Raw genomic sequence first — 9108 nt, forward strand, 5'->3', positions numbered from 1 at the left:
GATGCTCAGCACGGTGCCCGCCGGCCGAGAGAGCTTGGCATGGGAAGCTGTAATTGTCCCAGCTGCTCCGAACTCTGAGTCTAAACCCCAGCAGGAGCTGGCAGCTCCGATCGTCTGGGGCCTCCTCTTTCCCAGATAAAGGGCTGAGATGCTGAACTAATAATGCCTTTTCCTTTCAACAGAAATGGCCATAGGAATATTAAAAACCTATCCCCACCCCGATAACCCCACCAACATGCATGTGCACTTGTGTGCATAAATACACTCACACACTCACAGGCTGCTCTCATGTACACACTCTCACACACATGCCCGTGTGTTAACACACATATCTACACCCACACATGTGCTCCCATACTCACATGTACACACGTCTTCACACACTCGGGTATGCACACAAATGATCACACATGTGCGCAGCCATATGCATGCACTCGCATGCACACACAACATACACCTGTATGAACACACACTCAAAGGCACATACCTGCCCCCTCCTCTCTGTTCAGAACGTACTAGCTGTCTTTTTAGTTCAGTAAGTCCCTTTTATTTTTTTTATATTTGAACCAAATTTTTATTTTTTTTTTCCATTTATTTTTATTAGTTGGAGGCTAATTGCTTTACAATATTGTAAAAATATGGAACGCTTCACAAATTTGCGTGTCATCCTTGCTCAGGGGCCATGCTAATCTCTGTATCGTTCCAATTTTAGTATATGTGCTGCCGAAGCGAGCACAGTAAGTCCCCTTTTTAAGCTCTCAGTGGAGGGGGTTGCACACAGTCACACTGAGACCTTATATGCCAAGTCCCAGCCCTGGAGCCAGACTTTATGACGGAGTTGTAAAGCTCTGTTGATGGGAGTCAGTGGTGCTGGTGCAGACACGGGTTCAGCAGAAGAGGGGCCGGTGCGGCCCTATCAGAGCAGCGCAGGCAGAGGAGAGCCAGCCCACAGCTCACTAGACGCCGGTGAGGGGCAATTATGAATGTCAGCCCTGATGGTTTTCTACCTCTCTTATAAAAGCCGTCCTACGTTCTCCTAATATCTGGTCAATTTTCTCTCAAATTAATGGAATTTCCATCCTATAATAGGTGGATATTCTGCTCGTGCTCTCCAAAGGCACACAAGACTCTGCAGACACCGGCTCTCCCCCCACAGGGGCTGCCGCCAGCCCTCTTACCACACACACTCCTGTTTTCTTAATCACTCCTTTATAAATCATGACATTCCTGGTCGTTCCAGCTACCTGTAGAGGTGATGGGTTTGCTCAGAAGACTGGAGCACAACGCCTCAGCCCCCACTTCTAAAAGGAGGTGGGGGCTCCCTGGGCCCCAGGAACTCTGATTTCTGAGGCCAGTAACTGCTCTCAGGACAAGGAGAGGGAGGGGTGCGGAGGAGGAGGTACCCGCAGATCCCGGCTGCACCGCGGGCCGTCGAGGAGGAGGGCGGGACAGCGTCTGAGCAGCAGCTGAAAGCCGGGGTGGGGGCGGGGGTGGGCAGGCCCCTGGGCCCGCAAGGGCAGGGCCGCGGGGACTGTGGGCCCCGCTCGGCGGTGCGCTGGCCACCCGCGGAGATGTCCTCTGCTGGCCAGCTCGGCGCCTGGGCCCTGGAGAGGCCGTGGTGCTGGCCGAGCTGACTGCGCAGGGGCGGTCCCCCCGCCAGGCCCCGGAGCCGCCGGCCTCCAAGGCACACACCCCGTCCCCGAGCTGCAGGCCGGCAAAGGCACTGCCCGCGGGAGCTTCTCAGACCGACCGCGGGCCTCGCCGCCGCCCGGACCAGTACGGGCCCCGCGTGCTCCTAGACGAGGGTCACAGACAGGCAGCAGTGAGCCTTTCTGACCCATGGGTAGGTGCTCCTTGTCTTGTGCTTTATTCTTAGTCATTAGAATTAGTTAAGGTATTTTAGAATGAGATTTTCACATAGATCTTTACCTTCTGTCGGAGAAGAGGTTCATACTCCTCCAGGGCAGCATCTGACTGGAGTGACATTCCCCCACCCACACCTGCTGCCCCCCACACACACACTCATATACACACACACACACACACATACACACACTCACACGCACACTCACACGCACTCATACACACACACACTCACACATACACACACTCATACACACACGCACACTCATACACACTCACACATGCACGCACACTCACACACACTTACACACACTGACACACAGTCACACACACTCACACTCACACGCACTCATACACACACGCACATGCGCACACACTCACATACACTCACACACATACACACACGCATGCTCACACACACACACTCATACACACACTCACATGCACACCCACACACACACTCACACTCATATGCACACATGCACACACGCGCGCACACACACTCATACACACACATACACTCACACGCACACCCACACACACTCACTCAGCGCCCTGGGATGTGACTTTTCTCTGGTGTGGAGGAGCCCCTCATGGCCTCAGGCATTGCATCCACCCTGCCCTACCAGGCCTGGTACAGGCTCCCCCAGTGCACACAGGAGCCTCAGCCTCGTGACCCTGTGTCTCAAGAAGGGCACGGGGGACCAGACCGGGGCTGGCTCTACTGCCAGTCTGTTTTAGAAGTGACAGTGCCCAGCTTCTCACTCCTGGGGACCACCTGCAGTTTCCCCAGAGCCCTGCTCTCCTGCCCAAGAAACCGGAGCCCAGGAAGGAGGGCCAGGCTCCGAGGCCACGGGCCAGGCTCTGCCCCACCTTCTTCCTCCCCTCCTGCTCCTCAAACAGAGTACCCACCAGTGTCCTGAAGATGCCAGCGTCATCCCACTTCACCTGGACAGCAACTGTGGGGAGCGGGTACAACCCAGACAGTCTGATGAGCAGGCACTCCTGGGAGGCCCCCAGCCCCAAACATCCCACTGAGCTGTACCTGCTCTCTCTTTAGTGATAAGTGCGGCCCTTTCTCACCTTCATTCATGGTGTTGGGTCTTGGGGACAAGCATGCCCCTGCTGTATGCACCTGGGGTGCAGACACCAACGTTCAAGCAGGACATACTTCTTAGGTTCTGGATAAACCTTCCCGTGGCCTCCCTCTGACACTCTGCAGGACTGAACACAGTCACAGAAGGCCAGTATAACTGCAAGGGGCCAGGTTTACCTTTCACTGTGTGCCTAGCAGAAGAAGCAGGCTGCAGAGAGGCAGCCACAGAGGGTCACTCAACAAATTAGAAGCACTTTTGTGTCTGGGACTCCAGTCCTCTCCTTCCAGGCTCAGACCCATGCTCTCCGCAGAGACATCCTGCCACGTGAAGAATGCCTTTTAGAGGAGTGATGCCATATATATATATATATATATATATATATATATATATATATATATATATATGGCATTTTACTTTATATATGTGTGTATATGTGTATATACAACTATGTATTTTTTAAGAGGGATGATTTGTTATAAACTATATTCAAAATAAGGTTCAAGATATATTACCCCAGTGAGTAATCCTGGGAAAAAATGTTCAGTTCAGTTCAGTCCCTCAGTCACGTCCGGCTCTTTGTGACCCCATGAACTGCAGCACGCCAGCCCTCCCTGTCCATCACCAACTCCTGCAGCTTGCTCAAACTCATGTCCATCGAGTCGGTGATGCCATCCAGCCATTTCATCCTCTGTTGTCCCCTTCTTCTCCCACCTTCGACCTTCCCCAGCATCAGGGTCTTTTCAAATGAGTCAGTTCTTTGAATCGGGGGTCAAAGTATTGGAGTTTTAGCTTCAGCATCAGTTTTTCCAATAAATATTCAAGGACTGATTTCCTTTAGGATAGACTGGTTTGAGCTCCTTGCAGTCAAGGGACTCTCAAGAGTCTTCTCCAACACCACAGTACAAAAGCATCAATTCTTCGGCGCTCAGCTTTTTTTATGGTCCAGCGTCACATCCATACATGATTAATGGAAAAACCATAGCATTGACTAGATGGACTTTTGTTGGCAATGTCTCTGCTTTTTAATATGCTGTCTAGGTTGGTCATAGTTTTTCTCCCAAAGAGCAAGCATCTTTTAATTTTATGACTGCAGTCACCATCTGCAGTGATTTTGGAGCCCAAGAAAATAAAGTCTCTCACTGTTTCCATTGTTTCCCCATCTATTTGCCATGAAGTGATGGGACCGGATTCCATGATCTTAGTTATTTGAATGTTGAGTTTTAAGCCAGCTTTTTCATTCTCCACTTTCACTTTCATCACGAGGCTCTTTAGTTCCTCTTTGCTTTCTGCCATAAGGGTGATATCATCTGCATGACTGAGGTTATTGATATTTCTCCTGGCAATCTTGGTTCCAGCTTGTGCTTCATGCAGCCCAGCATTTCGCATGATGTACTCTGCATATAAGTTATGTTACCCTTTCCTTTATATGGACCATTTAGATTTAGAAAAGGTCTCAAACTCCAGCGCCTTCACAGAGGGCAGTCGAGTTCTATAAATGATTGCAGCAGGGTGGTATAGGACAATAGGGAGGAGTGAGGTCTGTGTACTCAAGAAGACAAAAGGCCACAATGACGCAGTCAATGTCAGCCATGTCCTAGGGTAAGGGCCACAAGCTGCTTCTGGTGATATCACTGGAGAATAGGCATATGTCACCAGCACTTAATTTTTGATAAATGTCCCCACTTTGGAGGATGCTCCTGGAAGAAAGTTTACATGAAGATGATGTTTTATCAGAGATGAGGTGAGTCATTAAACACCTGTGCTGCACACGCTGTGGGAACCATCTAAATACAAAGGGTCCATGCAGCCCTTGTTTGTGACCACCTGTCTGTGACCCCTGAGGCGGGCTTGATGGCTCTTCTGACCTGCCCCAGGGACCTTGGCTAAACTCTCAAGTCACAGGACCCTGGTGACTGACCCTGCCCCCGGCCCCCGACCTAGGCAAGGCCATGGATCCTGGGGGAGGCACAGCAGGCCAGGTCCAGGTGAGCAAGGGGTGGCGCTGGCTGTCTCAGTGCCTCAGAGGGCTCCTGATTGGCTCTACCTGAGGTTTCCTGGGAAGTAAGCTCGTTTGTCAGGAAGCTGACAGATGGCACAGACTTAACCGTGGTTCAGAGCCAGGCACTAGAGCAAAGGCAGGCTAAGAAGAGACCTCCACCCCCACTTCTGTCTCAAGCGCGCACATCTGGGAAGCCGTGACCAGGAGGAGCACCCGCTCTGGGCGGAGGCGGGGACAGCCCAGGGGTGGGGTGGGCCCGGGTGGGCCCACACCCGTGGGCCCACCCTTTCCCCCGGCCACGCCTCTGCGTGTCCCCCAACAGCCTCCAAGCAGCCTGTGACCATCTCCAAGGGAAAGATAACTAGCTGCTGCTCTGCCTATGTTAGGGGAAGCACACTGATTGAAACCGCCCACCCTGGCCAGGCACCATAGTAACCATTTGCATGAGTTGTTTTATGACAGGAGATCCTGATAAGGAATACGGAACTGATAAGCCACCACCAACCGGAAGAGTTCAGGAAAGGTCGAAAGGAGACACCGTGTGTCCGTCCACTTCCCAGAATCCCTCTCGCTAGCATCCATCTTGGCTGAGCAATGAGTGCGCCACCAGGAAAGACTCTGAGTTAGAATGATTGGCCAAAGACCACCCGGAAACTAATCCCATCACCATAAAACCCGAGACTGCGAGCCACGCGGCAGAGTAGTTCTCCTGGGTTCCCTTACCTACTGCTCTCCACCCGGGTGCCATTTCCCAATAAAATCTCTTGCTTTGTCAGCACATGTGTCTCCTCCGACACATGTTAGACATGTGTTAGACAAGGCCGAGTGTTAGACAAGGGCCCAGTTTCGGGCCCTGGAAGGGGTCCCCCTTCCTGCAACACCTAGACCCCACCATGTGCCTTTCAACCTTGGTGGTCAGAACCCTCTGGCACCTACAACAGCTTGGGTCTCCAAGGAACCACCCGACCCCTCCACCCATCCTGTGCAGCTTCTGAATAGCAGGCCCCCTCCCAGCCCCTCACCTCTTCACCCCCAGCCCTGCCTCTGGAGGGAACACTTCTGAGCTTATGCGGAACCCTCCTCTCTGCATTAAGAAGCTTCATGGGGCCAGCACTGAGGTTGGAGGCTGTTGGTTTGCCGCAGGGGCACGCGTCCTAATCGTAGACACAGACCCCTCACCCACCCTGCCCCTCACCAGGCCCCCTTCACTCTCTGAGGTCCAGCCTCAGGACCGCCTTGGAGTTTCTCTAAAGGGCCAGCACCTCTCCTGCCACAGAGCCTGGGCACCTCTGCCCGCCGCCTCTGCACACACCCCACCCCCAGCCTTCTTGCTCCCCTCACACACATCCCACCCCACCTTTCTGCCCCTCTGTCTCTGCACACCCTGCCCCGGCCCTTCTGCCCCTCCCCTCCTCTGCACACCCCACCCCCAGCCCTTCTGCCCCTCCCCTCCTCTGTACACCCCACCCCCGGCCCTTCTGCCCCTCCCCTCCTCTGCACACCCCACTCCTGCCCCACTGTCTTCCTCTCCTCCCCAGTCTCTTCGTGGTTCTTAGCCTCCCAGAGGCCGTCTGGAGACGCTCTTGGTGGTCAGAACTGGGAGATTCTTACTGGCCCCTAGTAGGCAGAGGCTAGGAGTACTGCTAACCATCCTGACACACACAGGCTGGGCCTAGCAAAGAAGTATCCAGCCCAGAATGCCCGGAGTGCTCAGGTCTGACCACCTTCAGACCCCGCAGCCTGCCAGCCTGTACCCTTCCGCCCGCCGGGGCCTCGCCCTCCTGCACAGCCCCCGGCACCGCGGGTGGGTATCCCTGAGGACTGCCGTCACAACGGAGGATTCAGGGGGCGAGTGTGGGGTCTGCCTCGGAAGAATGACGAGTGTGATACAGGAAGAAGCAGTGGGTTAGACCTGGGAGCCCAGGAGCCCAGCCCAAAGGCAAGACCAGGCCACAGAGGGGTTCATGCACGCTGAGACTGCAAGGCCTTCAGGAGCCTGTCAAAGCCTCGGGCGCCTGCGCCTCCTATGGAGGAAGAGCCCAGCTGGGGTGGGGGGGGGGGCGGCGGGGAGGGGGCCTGGGAGGATGGCCCCGGGCATTTCAGGCACTCGGGGCTGTAACTCCATTCAGAAAGGCACATTGAGCGACTGGCAAGGGGCATGCTTCCAGGAAGCACACTCTCCCTGGACCCCCAGTTCAGGCCAGCCTTACCTCCTCATCATTCCTGTGGAGCCCGAAGCCCATCCTCTGTAGATGCTGCCTCAGTGACAAGTCCAGGCATGCGAGGAAGCCCCCTCTTGGAGGGAACAAGGCACCTCAGCATCTGTGGCCAGGAGGGAAAGAAGGCAGCAGCCGAGGGGTGTGACACCCCTCCTACACCCCACCCGGCCCCTGCATGCCCCAGCCCCATCCCCCCGGCCCTGGCACAGGCCTGGCCCAAGCTCCCTCTCTTTCAGGTACTAAGCGGGGAGTGGAGGATGCTGCTTTAGGCAGCCGTGTGAAAAGGGCATGTCCTGAGCTCTGGGCAACTCTGGGTGCCCACTGGGCCAGCTACCCCCGCCTGCAATTGAGAGCATCACAGCTCTCAAGTCCCACGAACGTGAAAAAGCTCCTGGGCCACTCAGGGCTCACCAGCTCAACCAGCGGGTCCTCGGGGTCTTCAACCTGCTTTTGTTAATTAATTGATAGATTCAACCACTCATTAGACATCTACCATGTGCTAGGACAGGACAAAGAACAAATTTCCAAAACCACTGCTTGTTTCAGAGAAGGAGAGTGATAACAAGTGGGTAGTGAATATGCACGGCTCAGTGAATGGGGTGGGGAAGGGATTCTACCTTGGCTACAGTGGTCAAGAAAAGCCTCTTGGAGACCGTGACACATGAGCAGAGATGTAAAAGTTGAGAAGGAGATAATCTCAGGAAGATCTGGAGATGGACCATTGCAGGCACAGGGGAAAAGCAGGTGCAAAGGCCCTGAGACATAAGTAAGCATGGAGCACAGAGGAGAGGCTTTGGTGGGTGCTGGGTACGCTTGCCCTGGTGAGCACACATGCGCTGCACATTCATCGCTCAGGGGTCGTGTGTCCTCCCTGATGTCTCACAGGGTCTTTTTTCCCTGGTAGACAGGGAGAGTGCAGCAAAGGCCAGGCAGCCTCAGGACCGCAGAAAGAGACACTCTGCAGTCAGTAAAGACTGCTAGGGCAGAAGAGCCACCCAGGTGGGGAGCCGGACCCTGGCTCAGGCTCCTCCCAGCCCTGGCCCCAGGCAGCTGCCATCTATGTCTGCGCCCTCCATGCCTTCCATGCCAAGGCTCAGTTGTCCCACAGAGCCTTCCTGGAAGAAAGGACTACGCGCTGGAAGCAAGGGAGGAAGTCGTCATCGCTAGCCCATCATTCTCCTTTAGCAGGCTTTCATTCTTCAGCTTAATTCAGTGAGAACTGAGCACCTACTATGAGCAAGGCTCTTTGCTAGGTCTTCTGGATGGAGGGTGGATACAGTGGCAACCACACCAGAAGAGGAGAGATTAAGTCAGGTGCATGAGTCAGAGACATTTCCTAGAATAGATACCATCTATTGCTGTTGTTACATAGAGCTTCTCTCCATCAGAGACTGTTCTAAGTGCATTACATGTGTTAACCCATTTAGTCCTTACAACAACCCTCTGACTATCAGCCTCATTTTATAAATAAGAAAACAGAAGCACAGAGAAGCTAAGTGACTTGTCGGAGGTCAGGATGGTAAGTGGTAGAACCTGAATTTGTACCCAAGCATTCTGGCTTCAGAGCCCAGGCTCCTACATGCCCCGAGGCCTCTTAAAATGTGGCATTTGAGTTTGGCCTTAAAGGATGGGTAGGATTTGACAGGTGGAGACAGTTGGCAGAGAGAACATGCCAGAGGGAGGGGTCAGCACAAGAGAGGCTCCCAGAAGGGAGAGTCAATCCCTAGGGGCCCCCGGGGTAGCGGTGGAAACAGGGCCGAGGCCTCGTCCTGCACGGCCAGCAGCGAGGAGGCTCTCTGAGCTGGGAGCGCGGCCACATCCCTGTCACAGGCCCCGACTCCCCTCCCCGGTTCGCCAGCAGCTCCTACCCTGCACTCTGCTGGCTCCCTCACCTGCCCCGCCCCTGAGCCCTCAGACAAGGCAGCCAGGG

The 9108-nt window shown here is 54.4% G+C and overlaps 1 non-coding gene across 1 annotated transcript; it reads right to left on the bottom strand.

Moving 5' to 3' along the window:
- Positions 1-632: 632 nt before the first annotated feature.
- Positions 633-736, bottom strand: LOC133055284 (U6 spliceosomal RNA). The gene has a single exon (XR_009692583.1). It is a non-coding gene; the product is annotated as a U6 spliceosomal RNA (small nuclear RNA).
- Positions 737-9108: the final 8372 nt, after the last annotated feature.

Source organism: Dama dama, chromosome 4 (genome assembly GCF_033118175.1).
Source record: "Dama dama isolate Ldn47 chromosome 4, ASM3311817v1, whole genome shotgun sequence".
NCBI classification, from domain to species: Eukaryota; Metazoa; Chordata; class Mammalia; order Artiodactyla; family Cervidae; genus Dama; species Dama dama.